Consider the following 12,978-nt stretch of genomic DNA (forward strand, 5'->3'; position numbering starts at 1 on the left):
AGCCTCATGGTTGACTTCATGGTTGTCGGGCTGTTCCCCTAGCTGCACTGTCTGGGCCACCCGCACCATCTCAAGCGAGGGCGTGACAAAGACACTGACGGGAGGCTAACTCTCAGCGCAAGCGCGTGAGTCTGCTGGAGCCACGGAGTCCACCGGAGCCTCCCCGGAGGTGAGCGCCGCATGACGCCGATGGCGCCGGGGCTCTGGGTCTCTGCTAGTAGTGTTCCTACACATCGCCTGCTGACGCATGTTACGGAAGAAGCGCTTGCGCACCCCACCACGCTTGTCGCGGCGGCGACTACTGTCACCCTCATCTCCCTCATCATCGTCACTCCGACGGCCGCCGAAATGAGCGGAGCTTGAACCCACCGATCGGGCCCTGTCATCTCCGTCCCGCGTGCCGAAGCGCCACTTGCCCTTGAAGCGATAGGTGCGCGGCCACTCCTTGCGCTCGCCGTGCACGGGGGAGGCCGAGGGCGAGATCGGCATATAGTCCTTGACCACGTCTAGGTGGATCAGCACCGGGAAGGATGGGCCTTCCTTGCCCTCCTCCGCACGAGTGCCTTCGGGGAGGAACTCATGTGGTCGGACGATGTCAGGGCGGTGCATCACGTTGAAGTCGGAGGCCCGCGGGATTTTTTCGGGGTGCCAAGTCCAGAGCCAGGCAAAGAGCGCTGAGCAGTTGGCCTTGGTGGTGGACTACCGCTCGATGAGGTCCAGATCCCAGTCCTTGCCGATCACCTCATGCACGCTATTCTAATCCCACTAGGTCAATGGTAGCCTCTTGATGGCCACTTAGCAATAGTAACGCCAAATGCGACTGCTGCCCGGCGGGGGGAGCCATGGCCAGAACATGAACTGCACACCAGCCACCTCAATGCCACGCCGCTCGAGGGCAAGGTCTCTCTGAGCATGGCGGAACATGGTGAGGAGGTAGTCGTCGGGGTAGACCGGAGCCGCGGCGATGTCGCTCCAGGGAAAGCCGAAGTCTCGCTCCACCGCGCGCGCCACCATGTCGGCGGTGATGCCGGAGCAGTGGACGACCGCGGTCAGGATGAGCGCGGACGAGCGGAGGTGATGGGCCTCAGCCTCCATGGCCGGGGTGCTGACCACTGTGCAGCTGGAGTTGGTCGACCTCCGTGACGCCTCTCCCGGTATGTAGGCCATAGACACTACCGAAGACGCGGCGCCGCGCACCGTAGTGGTCGGGACCGGAGGCGGCGGCGAAGCCAAGCGCTGTGCCACAGCAGGATCGGAAGGAGGCGGTGGCAGCACGGTCGAACTCGGGGACGCTGCAGACACAGCAGATTGCGAGGGAGGGACAGGTGGAGTCGGTGGAGGAGACCTGGAGAAGTGCTTGTTCTTCAGGTGCTCGGGGCAGCCACGCTCGAGATGACCAGGATGCTTGTAGGTGTAGCAGATAATAGGGTCACGGCACTCGAAATATATGTGCCTAGAGCCAAGGCAGCGGTAGCACAAATTGCCAAAGTGTCTCATGAATGCTTATGAAGCGGCAGACGAGACCGGACGATAATGGCGCGGATCTTTTGGATACTGGGAGGCATCGCGAGCCTGGCGCCACGCCAGCTTCTGGGCATGTAGAGAGGAGACCTGAGTCCATCCCTCACCGTGAGCACCCGCATTAGATGCCAGAGCGGGAGGCGCGAGCGAGGAGCAGATCACTGGATCAGCCGAAGGAATCGCCGTCCCAGGGCAAGCCGCAGGCGCGCATGCGAAGATCGCAGGCGGAGGCACCGAGCGGGTCGCCAGTCCGGACGCAGGCGCATCTACGCGACCAGGCGCCACCACGATGGACTGCAACCGTGGCCTGGCAGAAGCAGCCACCGCCGCGGCCCAAGACGGGGGGAGCGCTGCGGCAGACGGACAAGGGGCTGGCAGCGAGCAAGAAGTAGGAGGAGAGGAATCACTCACCCGGAGCTCGCTATAACTCACCTCCCGCAGAGCCACACATGGGAAGATCCGCCCGGAAACCTAGTCAACGAACGGCGCCGAGGCATCCGCTGCCTCCTGCAGTTCTACGCATGGAAGCACGCGGCCGGAGACGCCATCAATGATGGATGGCGAGGCAGCGCATGGCACGGTGGCTGGGGCAGCCGGGGAAGGCGCAAGCAGCGGAGGTGCTCGAGACTGCTCGCAAGCGGCCGGAGACCGCTCCATCCCGCTCGGTGGTGCCCCTGCTTCGCTCCCCACTAGCTCGGTTTTGCGTTGCTGCTTGCTCTGGGGCTGATGGGTTGCCGTATTGAGCTCCATTTAACTTGTAGTTTTGCTTGTGCACTTTGCCATGCCATGCATAATTAAACCATACATGCATCATACTTGGTTGTGCATCATGCCATGTTTATGTGATGGTTGTTTACTATGTTGCTTGCTTCTTTCCGGGTAGCTTCTCTCGTTAACTTCAGTTTCGTTCCGGAGTTGTGAGGATTCGTTCGACTACGTCCGATTGTCTTCTTCATGGACTCGTTCTTCTTCCTTGCGGGATCTCAGGCAAGATGACCATACCCTCGAAATCAATTCTATCTTTTCTTGCTAGTTGCTCGCTCTATTGCCATGCCGTGCTACCTACCACTTGCTATTTCATGCCTCCCTTATTGCCATGTCAAGCCTCTAACCCACCTTTCCTAGCAAACCGTTGTTTGGCTATGTTACCGCTTTTGCTCAGCCCCTCTTATAGCGTTGTTAGTTGCAGGAGAAGATGAAGTTTGTTCCATGTTGGAACCTGGTTATTGTTGGGATATAACAATATCTCTTATTTTAATTAATGCATCTATATACTTGGTAAAGGGTGGAAGGCTCGGCCTTATGCCTGGTGTTCTGTTCCACTCTTGCCGCCCTAGTTTCCGTCATACCGGTGTTTATGTTCCTTGATTTTGCGTTTCTTATATGGTTGGGTGTTATGGGGACCCCTTGACAGTTCGCTTTGAATAAAACTCCTCCAGCAAGGCCCAACCTTGGTATTACCATTTGCCTCACCACCACCTACTTTTCCCTTGGGAGTCACGCTCCCATGGGTCATCTTTATTTTAACCCCCCCGGCCAGTGCTTGTCTAAGTGTTGGTCCGCACCTGTCAGCCGCCGGAGGCCACCAGGGGCAACTCTGGGCTGGCCTACCGGAAGTTTGGACAATCCGGTGTTGCCCTGAGAACGAGATATGTGCAACTCCTATCGGGATGTCGGCGCATCGGGCGGTCTTGCTGGTCTTGTTTTACCATTGTCGAAATGTCTTGTAACCGGGATTCCAAGTCTGATCGGGTCTTCCTGGGAGAAGGAATATCCTTCGTTGCCGTGAGAGCTTGTGATGGGCTAAGTTGGGACACCCCTGCAGGGTTTGAACTTTCGAAAGTCGTGCCCGCGGTTATGGCCAGATGGGAATTTGTTAATATCCGGTTGTAGAGAACTTGACACTTAACTTAATTAAAATGAATCAACCGCGTGTGTAGCCGTGATGGTCTCTTTCCGGCGGAGTCCGGGAAGTGACACGGTTCTTGTGTTATGGTTGTGCGTAAGTAGTCTCAGGATCACTTCTTGATCACTTCTAGCTTCAAGACCGTTGCGTTGCTTCTCTTCTCGCTCTCATTTGCGTATGTTAGCCACCATATATGCTTAGTGCTTGCTGCAGCTCCACCTCACTACCCTTTCCTACGCATAAGCTTAAATAGTCTTGATCTCGCGGGTGTGAGATTGCTGAGTCCTCGTGACTCACATATACTTCCAAACAGTTGCACGTGCCGATGATACCAGTGCAGATGTCGCAACTGAGCTCAAGTGGGAGCTCGATGAAGATCGTGTTCGTTGTGTTGTTTCGTTTCCAGTTGATCAGTAGTGGAGCCCAGTTGGGACGATCGGGGATCTAGCATTTGGGGTTGTCTTCTTTTATTTTGGTTCCGTAGTCGGACCTTGATTGTATTCTGGTTGATGTATGTTTAACTTGTATTTGTGTGAAGTGGCGATTGTAAGCCAACTCTTTATCCCTTTCGTATTCAGTACATGGGATGTGTAAAGATTACCCCTCTTTCGACATGCCTACCATACGGTTATGCCTCTAAGTCGTGCCCCGAAACATGGGAGATATGGCCACATCGTGGGTGTTACACAGTGACTATCTTGCCAGATGGGTGTGTAAGCTGAATAGACTTGGTGCAACAATCGATCTTGGCGTGATGAGCTATCATCCAGTCCATACCCAAGATGATGCTAATATCTATAGACTTGAGGGCTATAAGAGATGCAAGGAATACAAGTCTGTCAACAAGGATTTTATTACCATGGTTTACACTAGAAGTTTGCCATTTGGATCTAGGAGTTTGAATGACTAGTGGAGAAGGCATATCACAAAATGACATGGTGTGCAAGCTCGCATAGCTTTTGATATGTCTCCAACGTATCTATAATTTTTGATTGTTCCATGCTATTATATTATCTATTTTGGATGTTTTATATGCATTATTATGCTATTTTGTATTATTTTTTGGACTAACCTATTAACCCAGAGCCTAGTGCTAGTTTATGTTTTTTTCCTTGTTTTAGAGTTCCGCAGAAAAGGAATATCCAACGGAGTCCAAACGGAATAAAACTTTCGCGATGATTTTCTTGGACCAGAAGACATCCACAGGACTTGGAGTACACGTCAGGGAAGCGACGAGGCACCCGCATGTACGGAAGGCGCGCTCGGGGCGATAGGGCACACCCCCACCCTTGTGGGCTCCTCGTGACTCCACCGACCTATTTAATCCGCCTATATATTCTCCAATATTCCCAAGCCAACCAGGAGAGCAACGAAAACACTTTTCCACCACGACAACCTTCTGTACCCGTGAGATCCCATCTAGGGGCCCTTTCCGGCATCCTGCTAGAGGGGGATTCTATCACGGAGGGCCTCTACATCGACACCATTGCCTCTCCGATGAAGCGTGAGTAGTTTACCTCAGACCTACAGGTCCATAGCTAGTAGCTAGATGGCTTCTTCTCTCTCTTTGATTCTCAATACCATGTTCTCCTCGATGTTCTTGGAGATCTATCCGATGTAATACTCTTTTGCGGTGTGTTTGCCAAGATACGATGAATTCTAGATTTATGATCAGCTTATCTATGAATATTATTTGAATCTCCTCTGAATTCTTATATGCATGATTTGATATATTTGCAAGTCTCTTCAAACTATCGATTTGGTTTGGCCAACTAGATTGGTTTTTCTTACAATGGGAGAAGTGTTTAGCTTTGGGTTCAATCTTGCGGTGCTCGATCCCAGTGACAGAAGGGGAACCAAGACGTATTGTATTGTTTCCACCGAGGATAACAAGATGGGTTTTCATCATATTGCTTGAGTTTATCCCGCTACATCATGTCATCTTACTTAATTCGTTACTCTGTTCTATGAACTTAATACTCTAGATGCAGGCAGGAGTAGGTCGATGTGTGGATTAATAGTAGTAGATGCAGGCAGGAGTCGGTCTACTTGATACAGACGTGATGCCTATATTCATGATCATTGCCTTAGATATCGTCATAATTATACGCATTTCTATCAATTGCTTGGCAGTAATTTGTTCACCCACCACAAAATTTTCTATCTTGAGAGAAGCCTCTAGTGAATCCTATGGGCCCCGGGTCTATTTTCCATCATATAAGTTTCTGATCTACAATTTTAGTTTCCTATTTACTTTCCTTGCAATCTTTTACTTTCCATTACATAAACCAAAAAAATACCATAAATATTATTTTACCATTTATCCATCTCTATCTGATCTCACTTTGCAAATAATTGTGAAGGGATTGACAACCCCTTATCGCGTTGGGTGCAAGTTGGTGTTTGTTTGTGCAAGTATTCGGTGACTTGCGCATTTTCTCCTACTGGATTGATACCTTGGTTCTCAAAACTGAGGGAAATACTTACTCTACTTTGCTGCATCACCCTTTCCTCTTCAAGGGAAAAACCAACACACGCTCAAGAAGTAGCAGGAGGAATTTCTGGCGCCGTTGCCGGGGAGATCTATGCCAAGTTAAGACATACCAAGTACCAATCATAAACTCTCATCTCTCGCATTACATTATTTGCCATTCGCCTCTCATTTTCCTCTCCCCCACTTCTAAAATGATTTTTGAAAAGATTTGCTGTTTCTTCGCCCCTCTTCCACCCGTCTCCTCCGTGTGCCTTTGGTGTTCTCGTGTGTTTAAACGCCCGATTAGCTCTTATGGCTAGTCCTCCCATTATTGTGGGCACTCCTGATAATGAAGTCCTCAATTTCAAACAAAGGGAAGGAGAAAATTTGAAAGATGCTTGGTATAGAATTTGCAATGCTCAAAATAGATCTACTCGAAAGCAATCTACTGTTGTTCTTCTTCGCAATTTTTATGTAGGTGTTACTCCTCGGAATAGATATGTTCTAGATACCGTTACTGGAAGAAATTTCTTGGGGAGCCATATTTTTGATTCTTAAAATGCTATGATAGATTTGCTAGGTCCCCCACCTCTTTTGGTTAATGGTACAGTTTTAACTTTCGAGCATGTGATGCAAAGACTTGATATTATTGAGAATAAAATTGCTACCGTTGAGTTGATTGAAAATTTGGATAAAAAAGTCATAATAAGATTACTCAATATGGATCTAAAGTAGGAGTTACCTTAAAAAATTTAAGGGAAAAGGAACCAATAGTTATTGAAAAGATAGATCAAGATTCTACTAGAATTGGCAACCTTGAAGATATTATTATCAACTTAGGTTCCGCTTTTTCTTTCGTTAAAACTACTCAAAATCTTCCTCCTACTAAGATTGCCAAGTTTACTTATGTTCCTAAGAAGAAGGGTGAATCTTCGAGTAAAGACAATGAATATTTCAAAGCGATAAGTATTCACCCTAATTTTCCCGATATTGTGAAGGAACCCATTGTCATGAATGAATTTCTTGATTTCTTGCCTAGGAGTTAAATCATTGATAAAACCAAAGAATCTCCTAAGAATCATAGGTGTGTAATTGAAGAATTGCATACCAAAGATGATAGTATCTAGATCTATTCGTGTTTTATGCCTAGCTAAGGGCGTTAAACAATAGCGCTTGTTGGGAGGCAACCCAATTTTATTTTTTACTTTTTGTTTTTTAAGTTCTGTTTTGCATTAAATAATTCATCTACTCTCTGGTTAGATGTGGTTTTGTGTTTTAATTAGTGTTTGTGCCAAGTAAGACCTTTGTGATAGCTTACGGTGATAGTTAATTTGATCTTGCTGAAAAACAGAAACTTTGGCACTCAGGAAATTAATTTTCATTTTTAGAGAGAGGACGATAAAATACTTATTCTTTTTTACAAAATATTAATAAACAAATTTCTTAGGTCTTCCTAATTTGTCAGAATTTTCGGAGTTACCAAAGTATTCGAAATCTCTAGATTGTTACAGACTATTCTATTTTTGACAGATTCTGTTTTCTTTGTGTTGTTTGCTTATTTTGATGAATCTATGGCTAGTATCGGGTGGTATGAACCATGGAAAAGTTGGAATACAATGTATATTACACCAATATAAATAAAGAATGTGTTCACAACAGTACCAAAAGTGGTGATTTATTTTCATATACTAACGGAGCTTTCGAGATTTTCTGTTGAGTTTTGTGTTGTGAAGTTTTCAAGTTTTGGGTAAGGTTTTGATGGACTATGGAATAAGGAGTGGCAAGAGCCTAAGCTTGGGGATTCCAAGGCACCCCAAGGTAAAATTGAAGGATACCAAGAGCCAAAGATTGGGGATGCCCAGGAAGGCATCCCCTCTTTCGCCTTCATCTATCGGTAACTTCACTTGAGGATATATTTTTATTCACCACATGATATGTGTTTTGCTTGGAGCGTCTTGCATAATTTTACTCTTTACTTTTTAGTTTGCCACAATCATCCTTACTATACACGACTTTTGAGAGAGACACACTTGAATCGTGATTTATTAGAATACTCTTTCTGTTCCACTTATATCTTTTGAGCTAGGCAATATTGCTCTAGTGCTTCACTTATATCTTTTAGAGTACGGTGGTGGTTTTATTTTATAGAAATTGATGAACTCTCGTGCTTCACTTATATTATTTTGAGAGTCTCTGAACAACATGGTAATTTTCTTTGGTTATAAAGTCCTAATATGACATGCATTCAAGAGGGATATAATAAAAACTTTCATATAAAGTGCATTGAATACTATGAGAAGTTTGATTCCTTATGATTGTTTTGAAACATGAAGATGGTGATATTAGAGTCATGCTAGTGAGTAGTTGTGAATTTGAGAAATACTTGTGTTAAAGTTTGTAATTCCCGTAGCATGCACGTATGGTGAATTGTTATGTGATGAAGTCGGAGCATGATTTATTTATTGATTGTCTTCCTTATGAGTGGCGGTCGGGGACGAGCAATGGTATTTTCCTACCAACCTATCGCCCTAGGAGCATGCGCGTAGTACTTCGTTTCGATAACTAATAGATTTTTGCAATAAGTATATGAGTTCTTTATGACTAATGTTGAGTCCATGGATTATACGCACTCTCACCCTAGCACCATTGCTAGTCTCTCTTGTGCCGCGCAACTTTCGTCGGTACCATACACCCACCATATACCTTCCTCAAAACAACCACCATACCAACCTATTATGGCATTTCCATATCCATTCCGAGATATATTTCCATGCAACTTTCCACCGTTCCGTTTATTATGACACGCTCCATCATTGTAATATTGCTATGCATGATCATGTAGTTGACATCATATTTGTGGCAAAGCCACCATTCATAATTCTTTCATACATGTGACTCTTGATTCACTACACATCCTGGTACACCGCCAGAGGCATTCGCATAGAGTCATATTTTGTTCTAAGTATCAAGTTGTAATTCTTGAGTTGTAAGTAAATAAAAGTGTGATGATCTTCATTATTAGAGCATTGTCCCCTGTGAGGAAAGGATGATGGAGACTATGATTCCCCCACAAGTCGGGATGAGACTCTGGACAAAAAAAAGAGACCAGAAAAATGAGAGAAGGCACAAATAAAAAAAGAGAGGAAAGAGAGAAGGGGCAATGCTACTATCCTTTTACCACACTTGTGCTTCAAAGTAGCACCATGATCTTCATGATAGAGTCTCCTATATTGTCACTTTCATATACTAGTGGGAATTTTTCATTATAGAACTTGGCTTGTAAATTCGAATGATGGGCTTCCTCAAATTGCCCTAGGTCTTCATGAGCAAGGAAGTTGGATGCACACCCACTTAGTTTCTTTTTGAGCTTTCATAAACTTATAGCTCTAGTGCATCCGTTGCATGGCAATCCCTACTCACTCACATTGATATCTATTAATGGGCATCTCCATAGCCCGTTGATACACCTAGTTGATGTGAGACTATCTCCTTTTTGTCTTCTGCACAACCACCGTCTATTCCGCCTATAGTGCTATGTCCATGGCTCACGCTCATGTATTGCGTGAAAGTTGAAAAAATTTGAGAACATCAAAAGTATGAAACAATTGCTTGGCTTGTTATCGGGGTTGTGCATGATTTAAATATTTTGTGTGATGAATATGGAGTATAGGCAGACCATACAATTTTGTAGGATAAGCTTTCTTTGGGCATGTTATTTTGAGAAGACATAATTACTTTGTTAGTATGCTTGAAACATTATTGTTTTTATGTCAATATTAAAATTTTGTTTTGAATCGTATGGATCTGAACATTCATGCCACAATAAAGAAATTACATGGATAAATATGTTAGGTAGCATTCCACATAAAAAATTCTTTTTTATCATTTACCTACTCCAGGACGAACATGAATTAAGCTTGGGGATGCTTGATACGTCTCCATCGTATCTATAATTTTTGATTGTTTCATGCTATTATATTATCTGTTTTGGATATTTTATATGCATTATTCGCTATTTTATATTATTTTTGGGACTAACCTATCAACCTAGAGCCCAGTGCCAATTTCTGTTTTTTTCCTTGTTTTAGAGTTTCACAGAAAAGGAATATCAAACGGAATAAAACTTTCGCGATGTTTTTCTTGGACTAGAAGACATCCAGAGGACTTGGAATACACGTCATGGAAGCCACGAGGCACCCACAAGGACGGTGGGTGCACCTAGGGGGGTAGGGTGCGCCCCCACACTTCTGGGCCCCTCGTGACTGCATCGACCTCTTTCTTCTGCCTACATATTCTCAAATATTCCCAAACCAAACAAGAGAGCCACGAAAACACTTCTCCACCACCGCAACCTTCTATACCCATGAGATCCCATCTAGGGGCATTTTCTGGCGTCCTGTCGGAGGGGGATTCGATCACGGAGGGCTTCTACATCAACAGTATTGCCTCTCTGATGAAGCGTGAGTAGTTTACCTCAGACCTACGGGTCTATAGCTTGTAGCTAGATGGTTTGTTCTCTCTCTTTGATTCTCAGTACCATGTTATCCTCGATGTTCGTGGAGATCTATCCGATGTATTACTCTTTTGTGGTGTGTTTGCCGAGACTCGATGAATTGTGGATTTATGATTAGCTTATCTATGAATATTATTTGAATCTCCTCTGAATTCTTATAGGCATGATTTGATATCTTTGCAAGTCTCTTCAAACTATCTATTTGGTTTGGCCAACTAGATTGGTTTTTCTTGCAATGGGAGAAGTGCTTAGCTTTGATCTCAATCTTGCGGTGCTCGATCCCAGTGATAGAAGGGGTACTGACACGTATTGTATTGTTGCCACCAAGGAAAACAAGATGTGGTTTTCATCATATTGCTTGAGTTTATCCCGCTACATCATGTCATCTTACTTAATGCGTTACTCTGTTCTATGAACTTAATACTCTAGATGTAGGCAGGAGTCGGTCTATGTGTGGAGTAGTAGTAGTAGATGCAGGCAGGAGTCGGTCTACTTGATACAAACGTGATGCTTATATTCATGATCATTGCCTTAAATATCGTCATAATTATGCACTTTTCTATCAATTGCTCAGCAGTAATTCATTCACCCACCGTAATACTTTTCTATCTTGAGAGAAGCCTCTAGTGAAACCTATGGCCCCCGGGTCTATTTTCCATCATATAAGTTTCTGATCTACAATTTTAGTTTCCTATTTACTTTCTTTGCAATCTTTTACCTTCCATTCCATAAACCAAAAAAATACCAAAAACATTACTTTACCGTTTATCCATCTCTATCAGATCTCACTTTGCAAATAACCATGAAGGGATTGACAACCACTAATCGCGTTCGGTGCAAGTTGGTGTTTGTTTGTGCAGGTATTTGGTGACTTGCGCATTGTCTCCTACTGGATTGATACCTTATTTCTCAAAACTGAGGGAAATACTTACTCTACTTTGCTGTCGGCCTCTTCGGAACGGGGGTACCCAGAATTGCCTGCATGCGGCCCACAGTGTGGCCCCGTCGACGACCCGGTATGTCCCAGCTTCAACATCAACAACCCAAGACCCTCGTGGGGGGCCAAGCCCCGCGAGGCGGACGACACCAAGACCTCTGTGGGGGGCGGCCTTACCAGGCTAGCTCCCGAGGAGCGGAGATATCTATGCAAGATGCACCTCGCGAGGTTCACATGACGTGAGCCATGACGACCAAGGCCAGACGGGTGCCAGCGGGCGGAGGGTACCAGTTTCCTCTTTGGTGCTAAGGAGGCAAGCGCAGGCATGGGGTCCCGAGGAATCAAGAAAAGGTTTCCATATCGGTGCAACAACACCCAGACCGCCAGGACAGCAGGACCGAGGTCATCACGGAGCCCAGCGCGGCGTCACCACCAGAGGCTTTTGTTGGTGAAGACTAGTTTTGTCAGGATAACTTGTACTAGTTGTTTCCCTTCGAATTTGGCCATTGTGGGATCCCTTCTAGCCTATATTTGGGAAGAGGACGAAGGCCACTATAAATAGGACTGAGCCACCACCATGGAGGGGGGATCCATTCCACCCTGACCAGCTCACCAGCTCATCGAGTGCAAGAACACCTCACCTCCTAAGGCTGTTCAACCACTGTACTAGTTTATCCCCAGCCCCTCGAGGCAATCCACCACATAGCTGGAGTAGGGTATTACACCGCAAGGTGGCCCGAACCAGGATAAACTGTTGTGTCTCTTGTCCCTTTGGTTCGTCGAGCTAGGCCTTGGAATCGTTGAGCGGGCAGACTGGGGAGGACGAGTTCTTCGCACACACCCCAGTGTTTGAACCTCTCAAGGGTCCGCGGAACCCCAAATCCGACATTTGGAGCACCAGGTAGGGGTGCGTCGGAGCCTCTCTTCCGCCGATCGACTCGGGCCGCTCTCGCCTCTCGCGTCGCCCAGACGGCGCCTGCCGGAAGGCCTCCCCGTCGTTCCCCACCGCCTGCCGCCAACGCCGCCACTGGCCCGGCGGGGCATGAGCAGCAAGCTTCGTCGCTGCACTCCATGTGGCGTGATGGGCGCACGTCCACCCCGTAGCTGACTCCGGCTGGTTCTTCATCTCACACTCATCGCGGGCTGGCGAACGCGCAGGCTGCGCTGCTCATGGCACGCGAGCTCCTGCACTACCGCCCAGTCGACGACTTCTACAAAGACTCGCTGGACTGCATCGCCGAGCTTGTTAGCGCCGCTGGGGGCTCTCTTGCACCGTCCCTCTCACTGCCTCGCTCGCTGCCTACCACGGGCGACATAGCCCATGGAGTGCCTCCGCCATCACCCTGTCAAGACGTCGCCCTCGGACCAAGGCGCGCGGTCCCACGGTGTGACCCACCGCGCAGGGTGCCCGCGCATGAAGAAGAAAGCTGCCAGGAGGTCCAGTGGCCGCAAGAAGGTGCTCCAGCACTCCCTGCACCACCACATCAGGACCACGTGCCGCCTGCGATGGTGGTGCGTGAGCACCAAGATCAGGCTCCACCGCCAGGCCGGGCTCCGGTTACAACTGCGGGCTGCCGAGCCTTTACTCTCGAGCTACGCAGCGTCGTATGGCCGGGGAAGTTCAAGCC

This window comes from Triticum dicoccoides, chromosome 4A, assembly GCF_002162155.2.
Source record: "Triticum dicoccoides isolate Atlit2015 ecotype Zavitan chromosome 4A, WEW_v2.0, whole genome shotgun sequence".
Taxonomy (NCBI): domain Eukaryota; kingdom Viridiplantae; phylum Streptophyta; class Magnoliopsida; order Poales; family Poaceae; genus Triticum; species Triticum dicoccoides.